The sequence below is a fragment of the Rhinoderma darwinii genome, chromosome 1 (assembly GCF_050947455.1).
Source record: "Rhinoderma darwinii isolate aRhiDar2 chromosome 1, aRhiDar2.hap1, whole genome shotgun sequence".
NCBI lineage: Eukaryota > Metazoa > Chordata > Amphibia > Anura > Rhinodermatidae > Rhinoderma > Rhinoderma darwinii.
Window position 1 is genome coordinate 106,690,648 of NC_134687.1, and position 20,685 is coordinate 106,711,332.

Consider the following 20,685-nt stretch of genomic DNA (forward strand, 5'->3'; position numbering starts at 1 on the left):
TGTCGCTTTTGCAAAGCCCCTAAGGTACCAGTACAGTGGAAACTACCCAAAAGGGACTCCATTTGTGATACTACACCCCTTGAAGCATTAATCTAGGGGTGTAGTGAGCATTTTGACTACATAGCTGTTTCATAGATTTTATTTGAATTGGGCAGTGAAAATAAAAATTACATATTTTTTTTCCAACAAGACTTAGCATTAGCGCAAAATTTTTCATTTTTTCAAAAAATAAAGCAGAAAAAGAACCCCAACATTTGTTAAGCAATTTCTCCCGAGTATGGTTCTAAACTCATTTTTTTATGCACACGGCAGAGCTCAGAAGGGAAGGAGCACCATTTGGCTTTCAGAGTACAGATTTTGCTGGATTGGTTTCTGGTCGCTATGTAGCACTTGCAAAACCCCTGTGGGACCAAAACAGTGGAAACCCCCCAAAAGTGACCCCCATTTTGGAAACTACACCCCTCAAGGTATTCACCTAGGGGTGTAGTGAGCATGTTAACCCCGCAGGTGTTTTGCATAAATTAGTGTGCACTCGATATTGCAGAGTGAAAATGGGATTTTTCCATAGATATGCCAATATGTGGTGCCCAGCTTGTGCCACCATAACAAGACAGCTCTCTAATTATTATGCTGTGTTTCCCGGTTTTAGAATCACCCTACATGTGGCCCTAATCCTTTGCCTGGACATCGACAGGGCTCAGGATTGAGAGAATACCATGTGAAATTGAGGCCTAATTTGGCGATTAACACAGAATTGGTTCACAATTGCAGAGGCACAGATGGGAAATATAAAACAAACAACCCAGAAGTGACCCCATTATGGAAACTACACCCCTCAAGGCATTTATTAAGAGGTGTAGTGAGCATTTTCACCTCACAGGTCTTTTGCATAAATAAATGTGCTGCGTATGGTGCAAAGTAAAAATTTAAATTTATCCACCGGATATGCCAATTCAGTGGCAAATAAGTGGTGCCCAGCTTATGCCACTGTAGACACATCCCAAAAATTGTTAAAAGGCTTCTCCAGGGTATGGCAGTGCCATATATGCGGAAGTAAACTGCTGTTTGGGCACGCTTTAGGGCTCAGATGGGTGGGATAACCATTTGGCTTTTGAAGCGTAGATTTTGCTTGGTAGTAGTTTTGTTTGAGTATTACTGGTGTTTCAGTTTATAATGTGGGGGTACATGTAAGTTGGGCAGATTACATCAGGGGCATAGTCAGGTGGTATAATAATGGGGTAAAAAAAACAATAAAATAATCCATAGATGTGTGTTACGCTGTGAAGCAATCCTTTCTGCACAGGACAGTGTCGCACTGATAAACGGTGTCTTTACTTATTCCCCTTTTGGTCCACACTCCGCACCTTTGCAGTTTGGGGAATTTTGCTAGGAAATGTTGTCCGGGTAAAATACGGGCGCCCTCGTTTCTAGCAGATATGTTTGGGCCCTCCCCTTCCTGGTTCCCTAATTTTAGGGCCCCGATAAATCGCCTCTTGAAACAGACGAAATGTTCCCCTCGTGCACAACTGCATATTTTTTTATTTCCTGACTTATTGGAGCCTGAACGAATTTTATTTTTTCATAGACGTAGCGGTATGAGGGCTGTTTTTTTGCGGGACGAGCTGTAGTTATTATTGGTACCATTTTGGGGTACATGCAACTTTTTATCCTATTTTTTGAGAGGCAAGGTGACCAAAAAAAAAAGCAATTCTGGCATAGTTTTTTTTAATACAGCGTTCACCATGCGTTATAAATTACATGTTAACTTTATTCTGCGGGTCAATCCTGATTCCGGCGATACCTAATTTATAGAACTTTTTTATGTTTTACAACTTTTTGCACAATAAAATTACTTTTGTAAAAAGAATGTATTTTTTCTGTCACCATGTTGTGAGAACCATAACTTTTTAATATTTTCGTTGACGTAGCTGTATGAGGGATTGGTTTTTGCGAGACGAGCTATAGTTTTTATAGGCACCATTTTTGGATACATGCGACTTTTTGATCACTTTTTATTTGAATTTTTGTAGGGCAAAGTGACCAAAAGACAGAAATTCTGGCATTGTTTTTTACGCCGTTCACCGCGTGGAATAAATAACAATATTTTTATAGTTTAGGCCGTTACGGTCACGGCGATAACAAATATGTATGGTTTATTTATTTATTTTCAACAATAAAGGACTTGATAAGAGAAAAAGGGCGAATGTCTTGTTTTATTACTTAAAAAAACTTTTATTATATTTTTTACAAAAAAACGGCCGCGAAAAAGAAGAAGTGCAAGTCACTTCTTGGGACGTTTTTCGAGCGGTTTTTCATAGACTATTGAAAACCGCTCCAAAAACGGCCGTAAAAAACGCCGCAAAAATCGCGAGTGGCTTAAAAAACTTCTGGAAATCAGGAGCTGTTTTCTCTTGAAACCAGCTCCGTATTTTCAGACGTTTTTAGTCTGTCGTGTGAACATACCTTTACTCCTTGCTAATATTTTGCCCCCTCTACCCCTAATTGCTTAAAAAAAAACTAAAAAAACAACAAATCCATAAAACCCTGAAACAAAATAAAATTAAAAAAAAAGGCAGAAAATAAAATTTGAATAGGCAAATACAGATGGGACTTCTGAAACTTGTGTTGTAGTCGTTCACACATTTCCCCTACAGCAGCCACTGCAGAGAAAACATACTATTACATGACACCATTCAAATGAATGGGCATCCGTATAATACATTTCCAAGCTAAGTGCACTAGATCAGGAGCCATTATTTGTTAATAGCGCTCTGCTCTAGCTAAGGCCTTATTCACACGAACGTGTGCGTTTTGCGCGCGCAAAAAACACAGCATTTTGCGCGCATGGCACTTCCGTGTGTCAGTGTTTGATGCGTGGCTGCGTGATTTTCACGCATATGCCATCCTTATGACACGCGGTTTTGATGTTTCGAAAAAGAAATGAAGGAAGTGGTTTTATTTTTTCCTTCATTTCTTGATCTACTGTTGAGCGAATTACGCGCGACACATGGAAGTGCTTCCGTGTGCCGTGCGCTATTTTCACGCACCCATTGACTTAGATGCGTGCGTGATGTGCAAAAAACGGCCAAGTATAGGACATGTCGTGAGTTTTACGCAGCCCCGAAAATCACGGACTGTCTGAACGGCCCCATTCACTAACACAGGTCCGTGCGACGCGCGTGATTTTCACACGCGTATCACGGACGTAATACACATTTGTGTGAATAAGGCTAATGGTCACAAGCTGGGGACCACCCTCTATGACGTCCATAAGCGGACAGGATATGTTGACAGGGGTTGTTTTCATGCAGTATCAGGTGCTTGATCTTTCAACCAATAGAAAGCACCGCAAATTGTTACTACCTGCGGCATTGCATGTTGAATGTGGTTTTGCTTTAAGCTAGTTCAGGAAAGGCCGTAATCTGAGGCCATTGTAACCTAAAAATCCACTGTACATGGCATTACTTACTGCACTGGTCCTGAGTTACAGTCTATATTATACTCCAAAACTGCATTTACAATTTAGCTGGTTGCCATTGGAAACAGTCAACAAGTTTTTTTAGTATGCTCTTTCCCATCCAAGTGTATATAAAGCCTTACTCACACGGACGTGTCAGTTTTGCGCGCGCAAAAGGTCCGTGTGTCATCAGCATATGGTGCGCGGCTGTGTGATTTTCACGCAGCCGGCATGATTATGACACTCTGCTTTTATGTTTACAAATAGAAAAGCTCGTGGTGCTTTTCGGTTTTCATTAATTTATTTTACTACTGTTGCGCGAATCACGGGCGGGAACCGGAAGTGCTTCCCTGTGCCGAGCGCGATTTGCCCGCACCCATTGACTTCAATGGGTGCGTGCAGCGCGAAACCCGGCCAAATATAGGACATGTCGTGTGTTTCACGCAGAAATTCACTGACAGTCTGAACGGCCCCATTCAGTAACATAGGTCCGAGCGACGCGTGTAGCGCGTAGCACGGACGCATTATACGTTCGTGTGAATAAGGCCTAAAAGAGTGAAATGAACCACACACATACACAGTATGTCTACATCATAGTAAGTGTCCCAAGCATGGGACTCCCCTGTATGACATCCACAGACTCTACTATGGCATAAGGACAGGGGTTGTCTTCATGAGGAATCCCTTTAAGAGCCAATGTGACGTTTTAGCAGCCACAAAATAAGCCCTTCTAAATACATGAATACAAAATAGCTCAAAATGTTAGGTGGAAACCGCACAGTTCTAGGTATTGAATATTTTCTGTCCAATCCATTACGGACCTGTGCAGAAAACCACTACCTGGACAAGTGCACGTCATACAATCCAGACCTGTGGATGATATGTATAGGGCGAGTACAAAGCTTCCTATAGCTACAAATCCTAAAAATCATTGAGCCAGGAAAGTCACAACTAAACATGCTTCAACATCTACAATTAAACAAATGTGTGCCACCATACATACCACGCAGGTCGACATTAATGGTCGAAGTAACAAACTCCAACCGTCCTTCTCCGCTGCATGAGAAAACAGAGAACTCTTTCCAAGTGAATGAAAGCTGTAATCCAGTCTCATGATTTGTGCTGACACGTGTCTCAGATCACATGAGCACACGTTGATTTGTAGACATGAACTACATTCACTTGGAAAACGCTTGCTTTGAGCCATCCTCAAACATGGTCAAACAGTAAGGGTATGTTCACACGGCCGAAAATATTTTCGGGCGTTTTTCGGGCCTTAACCCCTTAATGACCAGCCTATTTTAAACCTTAATGACCAGGCCATTTTTTAAGTTTTTCCATCGTCGCATTCCAAGAGCTATAACTTTTTTATTTTTGCGTCGACATAGCTGTATAAGGTCTTGTTTTTTGCGGGACAAGTTGTATTTTTTAATAGCACCATTTTGGGGGACATATTATTTATTGATTAACTTTTATTAACTTTTTTTTGGGGGGGGGGGGGGGAGAATAGAAGAAAACCTGAAATTTCACCATTCTTTTTCGCGTCCTAAATCTACACCGTTTACCGTGTGGTATAAATAACACAATAACTTTATTCAGTGGGTTGTTGTTCTGATTGCAACAATACCAAATTTGTATAGTTTTTGTATGTTTTACTACTTTTACACAGTAAAAACGCTTTTTTTTCAAAATTATTTGTTTTTGTGTCTCCATATTTGATGAGCCATAAGTTTTTTATTGTTCCGCCGATGCAGTTGTATGAGGGCTTTTTTTTTTTTTGCGGGAAGACTTGTAGTTTTTATTGATACCATTTTGGAGTAGATGCCACTTTTTGATCACTTTTTATCAAATTTTTTTTAAGTCAGGATTCACAGAAAACAGCAATTTTTCCATAGTTTTTTATTACATTTTTTACGGCGTTCACCGTGTGGGTTAAATAATGTAATAGATTTATAGTCGGGATCGTTACGGACACGGCGATACCAAATATGTGTAACTTTTTTAATAGTAAAGCATTTTGTAAAGGGAAAAGGTGGGTTTTTCATTAACTTTATTCAACTTTTTTTTTTTTTTTACTAGTCCCACTAGGGGACTTTAATATGCGATTCTCTGATCGCTATTATAATACACTGCAATACTTCTGTATTGCAGTGTATTATGCCTGTCCGTTTAAAACGGACAGGCACAGACGTAGCATAGGTTGACTGCCTCTTGGCAAAATGACTGACATAACTGTGGCCTCTTTTAGGCTATGTTCACACGGAGTATTTTGGGGGAGGAATATCTGCCTCAAAATTCAGTTTGGAACTTTGAGGCAGATATTCCTCTCCCTGCACGCCGATTTTCGTGGCAATTATCGCGCCGTTTTTCGCCCGCGGCCATTGAGCGCCGCGGGCATAAAACAGTGAGAAATACGCTTTCTCCTGCCTCCCATTGAAGTCAATGGGAGGTCGGAGGCGGAAGCGCCCGAAGATAGGGCATGTCGCTTCTTTTTCCCGCGAGGCAGTTTTACTGCTCGCGGGAAAAAGACGCCGACGCCTCCCATTGAAATCAATGGGAGGCGTTCTCGGGCCGTTTCTGCCGAGTTTTGCAACGCGGTTTCCGCGTCAAAAAACTCGGCAAAATACCCTGTGTGAACATAGCCTTAACGTGCAGGGCTTTAATGTTCCCCAGAAGAGGTCCCAAGTCCTTTAGACAATGCACAAACAGAAAGCACATATTGTCTGCCTACAAGAAACCCACTTCCACACAGACCACTTCCCTAATCTGAAGAACAGATATTATACATCCAAGTACCATAGTAGCAATCCCGAGGGCAAAACGAAAGGGGTCTCTATTTTGATCCACAAGTCTCTCCCCCATAAAGTCCTAGGAGGTCCAAACGGATCCGGACGCACGTTTCCTCTTTGTTACATGTGAGATCGGGGAACAAATATACACGATTGCGAGTTTATATGCCCCGAACATAAACCAGGTTGCCTTTTTAATTAAGACACTAGAAGTACTGCAAGTGTTTAAGAAAGGGAGCTTGCTCTTGTGTGGTGATTGTAATATACCCCTTAACCCATCCTGTGATACCTCAACTGGGAGATCTAACATTGCACATAACAAGCAGAATAGGATAAAGAAACTCTTCCACGAAACGCAGCTCTGCGATGTATGGAGGTTGGCACACCCTGTGGATAGGGATTACACCTTCTCCCATGTACACAACTCCTATAGTAGGATTGATTACATTTTCTCGAATCATAGTTTGCTTTCTCAAATTGCCTCGTCGCGTATTGGGAATATTTTGTAGTCAGACCATGCGCCTGTCTTCTGTGCGATCACCTTGCTCCCCCAAATCAAAGGGCTCTTTCAATTGGAGGCTCAATGAATCCCTCTTGCAAGACTCCCTGTGCAAACTTGATCTTGAAAGGGCTGTGGCGCACTTTGAACAGGACCATGCAGCGGATACCACCTCCCCGCCGATTAAGTGGGAAGCACTCAAATGCGTGTTGAGAGGGATCCTTATAAAACATGGGGCCCGACTTAAGAAAGAGGCGAGTGTTAAACTTAGCTCCCTGCTAGCGGAACTACATGTGCTGGAAACCCAACATAAGCGTACACTGCAGGTAGACTCACTACAAAAGCTGCTACTAAAAAGACAAGAAATTCAGCATATACTCAATAAAAAGTATGCCCGTTTGCATCAAATATTCTCCCGCTCTATGTACGAATGGGGAAATAAGCCCGGCAGAACACTGGCCTTAGCGCTTAAGAACCGGCTCTCGGCTTCCTATATCCCTTCGATTAAAAATGATGCGGGGGTGGCAGTGCATACATCGGACAAAATAGCGGAGGCTTTCTTGCAATATTACAGTACGTTGTATAATCTCCCCGCCCCTACTGACAAATCGGGTTCGCGTGGAGAACCTTGTTCATTGACACAATATGTCCTGGACACGGCTCTCCCCACTTTAGCCAACGCAGCTGTCGAACAGTTAGAGTCCCCCTTCACCTTAGAGGAGTTAACGAACGTGATTAAACAGCTACCGGTGGGTAAAAGTCCTGGCCCAGACGGGTTTACAGCAGCTTTCTACAAGTCTCTATCGGACGGGATTTCTCCGGTTTTGCTGAGTGCCTTACAGGCGCTGACCAGAGGTGTGCCGACACCTCCTGAGTTTTTGCTAGCGCATATCACTGTTATTCCCAAAGAGGGCAAGGATCCACAATTGTGAACTAGCTATCATCCCATCTCGTTGATAAACACGGACGCAAAAATATACGCTAAACTTTTAGCTAATAGATTGGGAGGTCTGCTTGGATCTCTAGTCCACCCGGAACAGGTTGGTTTTGTACCCACCAGAGAGGCCCGAGACAATACTCTAAAATCCTTCTCTATTATAGAATATGCAAAGCAGACTTCTCTTCCCTGCATGTTGCTTTCCCTTGATGCTGAGAAGGCCTATGACCGGGTGGACTGGGGATTCATGTGGAAGACTCTGGAGCAGATTGGAGTAGGCCCATCCATGCTGCAAAGTATAAAAGCGCTATATGCAGGCCCACAAGCTAGGGTTCGAATAATTATCGTCCACCTTTAGAATAAACAACGGTACCAGACAAGGCTGCCCCTTATCCCCCCCTCCTATACGCTTTAACTATGGAACATCTTCTGCAGGCGATTAGACGCAACCCTGATATCAGCGGCGTACAGGTCGGGTGACATGTTAAATGCTCTGCTTTTGCAGATGATGTGCTATTGTATATTACGCAACCGCGTATCACCCTGCCTGTATTGATGTCCACTATTGGTGAATACAGCCGACATAGTAATTTTAAGATCAACCTCACTAAGAGCACAGCGTTGAACATATCTATCGACAACAACACCCTGCAGACCTTGCAGTCCTCCTTTGGCTTTACCTGGCAGCCTAGGGCAATTAAATATCTGGGTATAATGATACCCTCAGACCTCACGCAGATTTACGCCACGAACTATATTCCCCTTTTACAAACTATAAGAAGAGATCTTGACACCTGGGAGGGCAAGTGTTTGTCCTGGCTAGGGAGAATCAATGTCGTGAAGATGAACGCTATGCCCAGCTTGCTGTATCTATACTTGTACTCCCCCTAGGACGTTCTTCCGAGAGGTAAATGTTTGCTTCAAAAAGTTTGTCTGGGCATCGAGGGACCCACGGGTGGCACGCCACATTTTGATACAGCGGAAAAATAGAGGGGGGGGGGTTGGCCTTACCGGATTGCTTTTTATATATTACATGGCCGCAACCTTGGCGAGGTTATTTGATATCGCTCATACCCGTCTGAAAAGAGATGGATACAGCTAGAGGCAGTTCAGGTGAAGTTACAATTGATCTCCCTCCCTTGGGCGCCTAGGTCACCAGGGAGTAGGACGACATCCAAGTCCTTACCTATGGTGGTAGGGGATATGCTGAAGACCCTCGACCGGTACCTTTCTCAGACGGGTTTATTCTCTAGGAGTGGGCCGTTGACGCCGGTAGTGGAAAATAAAGATTTTGCCCCGGGATTGCAGCCCTCCTTTCTGGGTAGAATGGGCCACGATATGGACAAATGTGTCCCATTTAAAAATGTCATGGTATCGGGCCAATTGCGACAGTATGAAGACTTGGTCCCAGTCAATGCCAGGTCTTCACGATCTAAGTGGGACTATCTCCAGCTTCAGCATTACTTTCACTAATGTAAACAACCCCTACACTTGCTCAGGGAAATTACCCCTTTTGAGTGTTTGGTCTCCTCGCCCTCCGCAACGTCAAGGCTGATAGCGTTGGTTTATGCTCTCTTACTGGATGAGAAGAGGGAACCGAAACCCTCATATGCACTTAGTTGGGAAAAAGAACTGGGGGTATCTATCCCACCTGAAGACTGGACTTAGGTGTTTACTTTGGGCCATAGATTTTCAATCTCATGCAAGGCGCAAGAAACTAATTTTAAAATCCTGTCTCGATGGTATAAAGTGCCGGCGGTCCTACACAGGATATACCCTTCTACATCGGATCGGTGTTGGCGTTGTGGGCTGGCGAGGGGAACGATGACCCATGTATGGTGGGGGTGCCCGCTCCTTCACCCATTTTGGGGCTCGATACTATCTTTGATCGAGACCATCCTTGACATAACTTTAGAGGATTGCCCAAAAGTATTGCTCCTATCCATCATACCGGGGGCCAATAAGGGCTGGTCCCGCACGTTGTTGGGATACATACTGGTTGCAGCCAGGACGGTGATTCCCAGACATTGGAAAAGTAATATGATCCCCACGGTGTCGGAATGGATCAGGGAAATGTCACACATACAATATATGGAAGAGTCGACAGCTATAGTCCACCAGCCCTCCGTCTCTCACTCTCGGACTTGGCAGAAATGGCGAGATTTTTGTAAAACCTCAGAGTTTGAAGCGCTTAATTCTTAGGCATTGGAGACTGACGAGGATCTGGAGGTGGTGCGGGGATGATTTGGGTTAGGACACGGACACCTACATTAGCATTGGCTCGTCTGTCTGGTTTATTTTATTTTTTGCCTTTTCTATTTCTGTTGTACCCAATCCATTTTTAGCCTGCCCCTTCTTACCCACTTGTTCTATGAATGGTAGGCACCTTGCTTGCTTACTATTGGTAGTAATTACTAATAGCTTCCATGCAGGTAGTTTATGATCTTAGTATGTTGGATGTAAGCGAAGTAACAGTTTTATCACATGTTATGTTGGGCATATTCTTTATAAAAGCATAATACTTGTTGATTTATGTGCCTATGTACTAATACAAAATTGTATCATGGTACGACAAATTTGCGTTTATGTACCTACCCCCCTTCCCGTGCATTTTTTTTCCTTTCTGTATCCCCTTTGTAAATGTTGTGAAAAAAAATCTTTAAAGAATTTAAAAAAAAAAAACAGACAGGCATCTGCTAGGTCATGCCAGAGGCATGATCTAGCAGGCATTCACTCCAGGCAGACCTGGGGGCCTTTATTAGGCCCCCGGCTGCCGTCGGGTGTCGGTGGGAGAGGGAGCTCCCTCCCTCTCTCCAAAACCACTCAGATGTGGTGCACGCTATTGTGCACCGCATCTGAGGGGTTAAACTGGTGAGATCGATACTAATATCGATCTCACACGCCAGAGCAGGGACGCCCCCAGCCGCCTCTGGCAGCTGAGAGCAGGGAGATTTGACAGCTCCCTGCTCGGTTTACTTATCCTGATGCAGTGCAGTAAAAAGGCATATGCATCAGAATAAAGCCCGTTAGTGGCCGCCGTTAAAAGGCGTATTGGCGGTCACTAACGGGTTAAACGCCTAAGAAAATCGGAAGCTGAACGCCTCCAAACATCTGTCCATTGATTTCAATTGGAAAAACAGCGTTCTGTTCCGTGGACCATTTTTTTACTCGGGCGTTTTGAAAAACGGCCACATAAAAAAAAAAACAGCCGCAAAAATAGTGTAGGTCACTTCTTGGGACGTTTTTGGAGCCGTTTTTCATAGATTATTGAAAACAGCTCCAAAAAAACACAGCGAAAATCACGAGTGACTTAAAAAAAAAAAAAAAAGGCTGAAAATCCGGAGCTGTTTTCCCTTGAAAACAGCTCCGTACTTTCAGACGTTTTTGACTCTGCGTGTGAATATACCCTAAAGGTCCTTTTATACTGGCAAATTATAAGTCAAATAAGCGTTCACGTGAAGGCTCGTTCCTGATCAGTGCCCTGTAAACGCTCGTTCATCAGCTGTTCACAATTTATGCAGCAGAAAATATTATCGCTGTCGGCAGCACAACTCCCTGTGTAAAGTAGAGTAGTTACCCATAGAAACCAATCCAGTTCCGAGATGTAATTGGTTGCTATGGGCAATTCCTCCACATTTCGTAGGCTTGAGAAAGTACATTGACGCAAAATAGCCATTGCCTGTATAGTACTGTTTTTACCCGCTTTTTCTACTTTCTTTGCCTCTACTTTCTCTTTGCACAACTTTTGATAAATCTCCCCCAGAGTCTATTGGGACATTTGGGAAATTTGTTGGATTTATACGGAATCCAACATAAAAAAAACTCCATATGAAATCAGAGGCATATGCAGAGGGCTCAGGTACTTATATGGAAACCGTATTATGGTAAAAACTGAGCCATAATACACATGAACGTGTTTTACGTCCGTGATACGCGCGTGGAAATCACGCACGTCGCACGGACCTATGTTAGTGAATAGGCCCGTTCAGACGGTCCGTGATTTTCACGCAGCGTATGTATGGCCGTTTTTCACGCATCACGCACCCATTGAAGTCAATGGGTGCGTGATAATCGCGCACGGCACACAGAAGCACATTTTTTGCGCGCGCAAAACGCACACGCTCGTGTAAATAAGGCCTTAACCCCTTCACGCAAAATCACGTAACTGTACGTGATGGGGGTTAAGGGGAAGTATGGAGCGAGTTCACGGGCTGAGCTCGCTCCATACACAGCGGGTGACGGCTGTTACACGCAGCCGACTCCTCCCTGCAATGAGCGGAATCAAAGTTCACTTGGATTCCGCCCATTTAACACCTTAAATGCCGCAATCGATCACATTTAAAAAGTGTTAGAATCAGGGGGGCGCCCCCTCAAACTCGAGATCGCGCCCCCCTGAGGCACGATCGGCCGGTTACTGGATGCCTAGACTGGATACACGACTTCTGCAATAGTCGCTTGTGATTACCTTGCCTATAGGGAACAACTGAAGTTTGGACGAAGATTTGATGGAGGTTCGCTTGCAACATCATATAGCCTTAACCTGTTAGCGACCGCCAATACACCTTTTCACAGCGGCCATTAACAGGCTTTATTTTGTTTCACGGCGCTGCATCGGAATAAACAGTGCTGAGAGCCGTTAAATCTCCCTGCTCTGGTAGCTGAGGGCTGGGAACAGACCTGCTCGAACGCGCAAGGAGTATCGATCTCGCTCGTTTAACCCTTCAGATGCGGCGCACAATAGCGAGCGCCACATCTGAGAGGGAAGGAGTTCCCCCTCTCACCCTATGGGCATCCTGCGATAAGGTCGCAGGGTGCCAGTGTCTTCTATGGCAGTCGAGGGCCTAATAAAAGGCCCCCAGGTCTGCTAGGCATGGCCTAGCAGATGCATGTCCGTTTTACATGGACAGGCAGTAATACACTGCAATACAGAAGTAATGCAGTGTATTATAAAAGCGATCGGATGATTGCATAGTGAAGTCCCCTAGTGAGACAAGTAAATAAGTAAAAAACTGTTTAATAAAGTTAATAAAAAAAAAAAGTGAAAAAAAAACAAATATTTTCCCCTTACAAAAATTATAAAAAAAAAAGTTACACATTTGGTATCACCCCGTCCGTAACGACCCCACCTATAAGGTTATTGCATTATTTAATTTGCTCGGCGAAAGCCGTAAAAAAATAATAAAAAACAATGCAAGAATTGCTATTTTCTGTGAATCCTGCCTTAAAAAAAAAAATAAAAAAAATATTCATAAAGTCGCATGTATGCCAAAATGGTACCAATAAAAACTACAAGTCGTCCCACAAATCAAAAAGCCCTCATACATCTGCAGCGACAGAAAAAAAATAAGTTATGGCTCTTGAAATACGGAGAAACAAAAACATTTTTTTTTGTTTTTACTGTATAAAAGTAGTAAAACATTAAAAAAACAAAACTATAAATTTGGTATAGTTACAATCATAGCGACCCGCTGAATAAAATTATTGTGTTATTTATACCACATGGTAAACGGTGTGAATTTAGAATGCAAAAAAAAAAGAGTGGAGAAATTGCGGGGTTTTTTTCTATTCCCCGCCAGAAAAAGTTAATCAATAAATTATATGTATTTTATTCACTGTGCAATAGTAAATATACGTGGTTTTTCCCTTGAGTAATATATGTGTTTCACTGGATGAATACCAATGGGAATTTTTTTGGGTTAGAGCCTAACCTTTAGGCTATGTTCACACGGGGTATTTTGCAGAGTTTTTTGACGCGGAAACCGCGTCGCAAAACTCGGCAGAAACGGCCCGAGAACGCCTCCCATTGATTTCAATGGGAGGCGTCGGCGTCTTTTTCCCGCGAGCAGTAAAACTGCCTCGCGGGAAAAAGAAGCGACATGCCCTATTTTCGGGCGCTTCCGCCTCCGACCTCCCATTGACTTCAATGGGAGGCAGGAGAAAGCGTATATCTCGCTGTTTTATGCCCGCGGCGTTCAATGGCCGCGGGCGAAAAACGGCGCGATAATTGCCGCGAAAATCAGCGTGCAGGGAGAGGAATATCTGCCTCAAAGTTCCAAACAGAATTTTGAGGCAGATATTCCTCCCCCAAAATACTCCGTGTGAACATAGCCTTAAGGCTATGTTCACACGGGGTCTTTTGCCGAGTTTATTGACGCGGAAACCGCGTCGCAAAACTCGGCAGAAACTCCCCGAGAACGCCTCCCATTGATTTCAATGGGAGGCGTCGGCGTCTTTTTCCCGCGAGCAGTAAAACTGCCTCGCGGGAAAAAGAAGCGACATGCCCTATCTTCGGGCGCTTCCGCCTCAGACCTCCCATTGACTTCAATGGGAGGCAGGAGAAAGCGTGTTTTCTGCCCGCGGCGCTCAATGGCCGCGGGCGAAAAACGGCGCGATCATTGCTATTCACACGGAGTATTTTGGGGGAGGAATATCTGCCTCAAAATTCCGTTTGGAGCTTTGAGGCAGATATTCCTCCCCCAAAATACTCCGTGTGAACATAGCCTAAATGTGAGATTTATTTCACTTTTTAGCAAATTAAGATAGTGATACAATTGTATCCATAAAGTTCGTTCACTAGCGCTTGCGCACTTTACATTGACACATGTAATAAGTTCAGATAGGACAAGGATGAGATTTAAATGGTTAATACCATCACACTCTAGTATTTATATTTTATTTTAGAATTTTCCTGGTTTCTATTTATTTTTATATTTTTTTATATTTTTTCAAAAAATATTATGTTTAAATATTTTAGTTCCAAGTTGGGACCGGTACCCTCCTTGTCACAAGGTGTGTGCCAGGTGTGTGCCAGGAACAGTTCCTGGTACACACCTTGTGACAAGGAGGGTACCGGTCCCAACTTGGAACTAAAATATTTAAACATAATATTTTTTGAAAAAATATAAAAAAAATATAAAAATAAATAGAAACCAGGAAAATTCTAAAATAAAATATAAATACTAGAGTGTGATGGTATTAACCATTTAAATCTCATCCTTGTCCTATCTGAACTTATTACATGTGTCAATGTAAAGTGCGCAAGCGCTAGTGAACGAACTTTATGGATACAATTGTATCACTATCTTAATTTGCTAAAAAGTGAAATAAATCTCACATTTAAAGGTTAGGCTCTAACCCAAAAATTCCCATTGGTATTCATCCAGTGAAACAAATAAATTCTATGTACCCCAAAATGGTGCTATTAAAAAATACAACTTGTCCCGCAAAAAACAAGACCTTATACAGCCATGCCAACGCAAAAATAAAAAAAAGTTATAGCTCTTTGGCCGGGACTACACGAGTGTGTGCGTTTGGGGGCGCGTGCAAAAAACGCAGCGTTTTGCATGCGCAAAAGGCACTTAACAGCTCCGTGTGTGTCAGCCCCGTATGATGCGCGGCTGCGTGATTTTTGCGCAGCCGCCATCATTATGACACTCCGTTTGAATGTTTGTAAACAGAAAAGCACGTGGTGCTTTTCTGTTTACATTCATAGTTTGACAGCTGTTGCGCGAATCAAGCTCGTCCCACGGAGGTGCTTCCGTGCGGCATGCGTGGTTTTCACGCACCCATTGACTTCAATGGGTGCGTGATGCGCGAACAACGCACAAATATAGGACCGGTCATGTTTTACGCAGCGGAATCACGCTGCGCAAAACTCACGGACTGTCTGCACGGCCCCATAGACTAACATAGGTCCGTACGACACGCGTGAAAAGCACGCGCGTCGCACAGACGTATAACACGCTTGTGTAAACGAGCCCTTTGAATGAGACTATGGAGAAACATAAAAAATAGCTTGGTCATTAAGGCCTAAAATAGGCTGTTTACTAAAGGGTTAAGTCTAGGGCTGCAGGTGTCGTAAAATCATGGGTCTACCGTAAATTCAACATTTTGACCATCGCAATATGGCAACGTTGGCATTTTTGCTGGTGTGTAGAGCCAGCTCTGTGGGGCTGATTCGGATGGCAAGTTTAGACTATAGAATTGCCAATAAATTCTATTCTCCGATATACGAGAACCCTTCTTTCCACCACGACAGTGCAAGAGGACTAAGGCCCAATTCACACAAGTGTGGCGCATCTCGGACGTGAAAAACGGTTGTTTTTCCCGTCTGACGTGCATCTGTGCTCAGCGCTGCGGGACACGATGTCTCGCATCCCCCATAGATGAGAGTCTATGGAGGAATGCGTCATGCATGAAAAGATAGGACATGTCCTATTTTCCCACCGACCCTTCACACGGTCCGTTGAAACAACGGCTGTGTGAACGGCTACATTCAAGTACATAGATCCGTTAATTACATAGGACGTTTAACACGCTCGTGTGAATTAGGCCTAAGGCTACGGCATTACAATGAGCAACCACAACGCTTCCCAATGCGACAGTCAAGATTTCTGATCACGTCACACGGCTTTTACCCATAGGGAAACATTAATGTCAAGCATGGTGAAGTAATTTTACCACAACTAAATGTCCCTGTGGAGCCCTAGCCTAAGGGTGGGTAGACACACAGACATCTTGAAGCCGGTCAGCTTCAGTTACAAGGGTCACACAATGATGGCAGCCCACAGGAATACATTGTGGAGCACATACATACAACTTTCAGGAGATTTTTTTACAGGAATACATTGTGGAGCACATACATACAACTTTCAGGAGATTTTTTTACAGGAATACATTGTGGAGCACATACATACAACTTTCAGGAGATTTTTATGCAATTGATGGGGGGTAAAAAGAGACACGAGATATTGCTATTGTCGTATGTGACTTACGACGGATGAAGCGGTCATGCCACGAACGTCTGCACATGTTCCCAGTCTAAACCCTGCAATGCATTATGGTCCTGTATTTTCAGACCACTACTCTCACTGAGGGGGTGGAGGATGGGTACTTATTCATTATCTTATGGTTTTACTTCAGAACTTTTATATGATCCAACAAGGTCACATATTTGCATTGACTTCTATGGGGAGGAGAAAGTTGTCCAACTCTCATCACAGGAAAGTAGCAGCATGTGACTGGCACCATACACCAGCTATGCCCATCATCGCATGGCACAAGTAGCTGTGTAATCCCCAGTCTTCCTTACCTTCTGCTATTAGGGGCAATGATAGGGTCAGTACTATGGGACTGATGCCAACTCCTCACCTCTTGTCCGTGCTGTCACCTACCTATGGGGCGGGGGCAGTCAGCGCTAACGCTTCTCCCTCCAGTAAGGGACAGGCCGCTCTACCTGACGACAGTCACCAGGCGAACATGTCATAAAAAAAATGAATGGAACAGGCCTCCTACCTGCACTGGGTGACTGGGGGCACTGCCTGCTCCCCCGGCTGCAGTATGCCTCATCCTCTCCCTCCTCCGCTCCGTGCTGATGTGCAGGTAGGTATTAGCGGCGGCAAACAGGACGGTACGTCAGATATGGAGGTCGGTGGTCAGAGGACTATGGGCTCCTATAGTCTGCTCGCTCTACCTGCTGGAAGAGGAACTGCACATCCGGCCTCGCTTTCGGGCAGTTGCTGAAGCTGTTGCTAGGGTGGAGTGGGCGTTGCTAGGGAAGGCCTCATTCATCAGCTGTGCGCAGGGAGGAGGATTTTAGGGAGGGGTAGGGGTGCTGTCTTAGCCATGCAGGTAGCTGCTCTAACAATGAGGAATGTTGGGTAATTGGATTACATTTTCCTGAGGGATTTGTCACAGTTATCAAAGGATCCATATCTTCAGATAGTCTCCTAATGAAAGTAAAGGGAACTGTCATGGTGCAAGATGAAACAAGACCTGAACAGAGCATGCTATCATACCTCCCAACTTTTAAAGGAACAGTGTCATCACAATTTTTTTTTAAATATGTTAAAGATGTTAGTGCTTTATTAAAAACGTTTGGATTAATTTGTGTGTTTGTGTGTTACTTTTTCTTCCCTATGGGGGCTGCCATTTTTTTTTCCATTTCTGTATGTGTCGATTAACGACACATACAGACATGGAATACGGCAGGCACAGTCCCATAGGGACTGCGAACGGGTCCCGTCCCATCCACTTCTGTGTACGCCGTCTGTGTGGGAACTGCGCATGCGCCGCTCCCACACAGTCCAATTTGAAATGCGCGCCGTCCGGCGCCATTTTCCTGTGGACCGGAAGTCGCGGCCGGACAGTAAGATTACTACTTCCGGCCGCGGCTTCCGGACTTGTGCACTTGGACCAGCGGCAGCAGACAGAGCGGACAGGCCGGAGGGAGCCGCGGCGGCAGGAGCAGGTAAGAGATTTCTATGTATGTTCGTGTTTGTGTGTGTTTACTACTGTATGTAAACCTACTACACTGTGTGTTAGCTAAAAAAATGGCGACACACAGTGTAGGAGGTTACACCGTTCAAACCCCTCGTTTATCCCGGCACTAGCCAGGATAAAGGAGGGGGGGGGATGCTGAGAGCTCACTAGAGCGAGGGCTTTTTTCCCAATTTTGCAGCAAAAAGCAATGTGGTTGCTTTACCACATGCAATGCTGCAATTTTGGGAATAGCTCCATCTAGTGACCAGCAATGGGAAATATTATAAATTAGAATCTAATTTATAATATTTCCTGACTCGTGAAAAAAATAAAAAAAATTTGAACAATGTTTAATCACCTACACACTAAATGTTTAATTAAAAAAAAAAAAACATGTTTTGCTGGCAACACATTCCCTTTAAGTATCACAAAGCAGGACAACCGCTGCTACGCGCTTAGTGCGGAAAATGTTTTCCCTTTTATCGCCTCTAATCCTGCCCAATCCCCGCCTATACACCGCCGCTTCAGCCCACACAGTATCATGCTCTCATAGTGCCTCCCACACAGTATAATGCCAAATAGCTGCCCCCACACAGTATAATGCCCTCATAGCTTCCACAATACAGTATAATGCCCCCATAGATGCACCCATACAGTATAATGCCCTCATAGCTTCCACAATACAGTATAATGCCCCATAGCTGGCCTCATACATTATAATGCCCTCATAGCTTCCACAATACAGTATAATGCCCCCATAGATGCACCCATACAGTATAATGCCCTCATAGCTTCCACAATACAGTATAATGCCCCCATAGATGCACCCATACAGTATAATGCCCCATAGCTGCCCTCATACAGTATAATGCCCCATAGCTGCTCCCATACAGTATAATGCCCCATAGGTGCCCTCATACAGTATAATGCCACATAGCTGCTCCCATACAGTATAATGGCTATAGCTGCCCCCACACTGTATAATGCCCTCATAGCTTTCACAATACAGTATAATGCCCCCATAGATGCACCCATACAGTATAATGCCCCATAGCTGCCCTCATACAGTATAATGCCCCATAGCTGCCCTCATACAGTATAATGCCCCATAGCTGCCCTCATACAGTATAATGCCCCATAGCTACCCTCATACAGTATAATGCCTATAGCTGCTCCCATACAGCATAATGCCCCCATAGCTGACCCATACAGTAGAATGTCTCCATAGCTGTCCCCATACAGTATAATGCCCCCACATCTGCCCCATACAGTATAATGCCCCCATAGCTACCACCATACACTATAATGCCCGCATAGCTACCACCATACACTATAATGCCCCCACAGCTGCCCCATACAGTATAATGCCCCTGTAGCTTCCCCCATACAGTATAATGCCCCTGTAGCTTCCCCCATACAGTATAATGCCCCATAGCTGCCCCATACAGTATAATGCCACATAGCTGCCCCCATACAGCATAATGCCCACATAGCTGACACATACTGTATAATTCCTCCATAGATGCCCCCATACAGTATAATGCTACCTTAGCTGTCACGATACACTATAATGCCCCCTTAGCTGTCACCATACACTATAATGCCCCTACAGCTGCCCCATACAGTATAATGCCCCTGTAGCTTCCCCCATAGTTTAATGCCCCCATAGCTGCCCCAATGCAGTATAATGCCCCTGTAGCTTCCCCATACAGTATAATACCCCATAGCTGCCCCCATACATTATAATGCTCCCTTAGCTGCCCCTAGTGCCAGTGCCCCCATAGTGCCACAGTGCCGATGTAGATAGTGCCACACCCCCCCTGTAGATAGCAATACCCCTCCTTCCCTTGTAGCCATTGGGACTCCCTCTAGGGACAGAATCCCCAGCCCTAGCCCCGGCAACGCCGTGGCCGGGGATTCTGCTCAGGAGGAGCCACTGACGTCACTGTCCATACATGGACAGTGACGTCAGGGATTCCCTCTAGGAGCGGAATCCCCAGCCATAGCAGCGGAAACGCCATGGCCGGGGATTCTCTACAGGAGGAGGCAGAGCCACTGACGTCACTGTCCATATATGGACAGTGACGTCAAGGGCTTCCCTGGGCTCAGCACTTAAAGTAGCGCTGTGCCCGGGGAGTCCTCTGTACTAATGCTGAAGCAGGGAGCTGACGGTTCCTTGCTTCAGCATTGGGTTCAACTGTAGCTGCGTCCTGAGGACAGCGGGACACCGCAACACCGCACAAAATCCGGGATGGTTGGGATGTATGATGTTTTATGTACAGCCATAAGGATAGGTAGAGATCCCCGATTTACAGTAGTAGAGTGCCCCCATAAACAGTGCCAGACAGCACACCAATACACAGTGTCAGACAGAAGTGAGCCAACAGCCACTAACATGTCACTTTCTCTCCTTGTGTCTGCCAGCGCAGGGGAAGTGACTGACAGCTTCAGCAGAACAGACTTTCAGCTTTGTGGGAGACGTGCCTGCCCTTCCAGGGTCCGGGTATTTCCCTTTTTTTTTTTTCAATTTGGGACAGTCAGGGAGATTCCAGAAGCGGTGCACAAAATATTTAGCTCATGATCCCCACCCTTAAATACTACCCGTACTGCTCAACTTTTCTCACACACTCGTTTTGATAGCTATCCCCTTAGGCCTAATTCACACGGACCTATGTAATTCAATGTTGTTGTTTCAAAGGGACCGTGTGAAGGGTCCGTTAAAAAATAGGACATGTCCTATTTT

At 44.6% G+C, this 20,685-nt stretch overlaps 1 protein-coding gene across 2 annotated transcripts in view; it reads right to left on the reverse strand.

Annotated features, from left to right (window-relative positions):
- Positions 1-17,207, reverse strand: part of CLCN3 (chloride voltage-gated channel 3) — a 116,413-nt gene extending 99,206 nt beyond the window's left edge. Inside the window, exon 1 of one of the 2 annotated variants that reach the window (XM_075860255.1) lies at positions 16,977-17,207. The gene's annotated coding sequence lies outside the window, so the exon portion shown is untranslated. The remainder of the gene's footprint in view (positions 1-16,976) is intronic. The other variant, XM_075860257.1, reaches the window with a different exon arrangement.
- Positions 17,208-20,685: the final 3,478 nt, after the last annotated feature.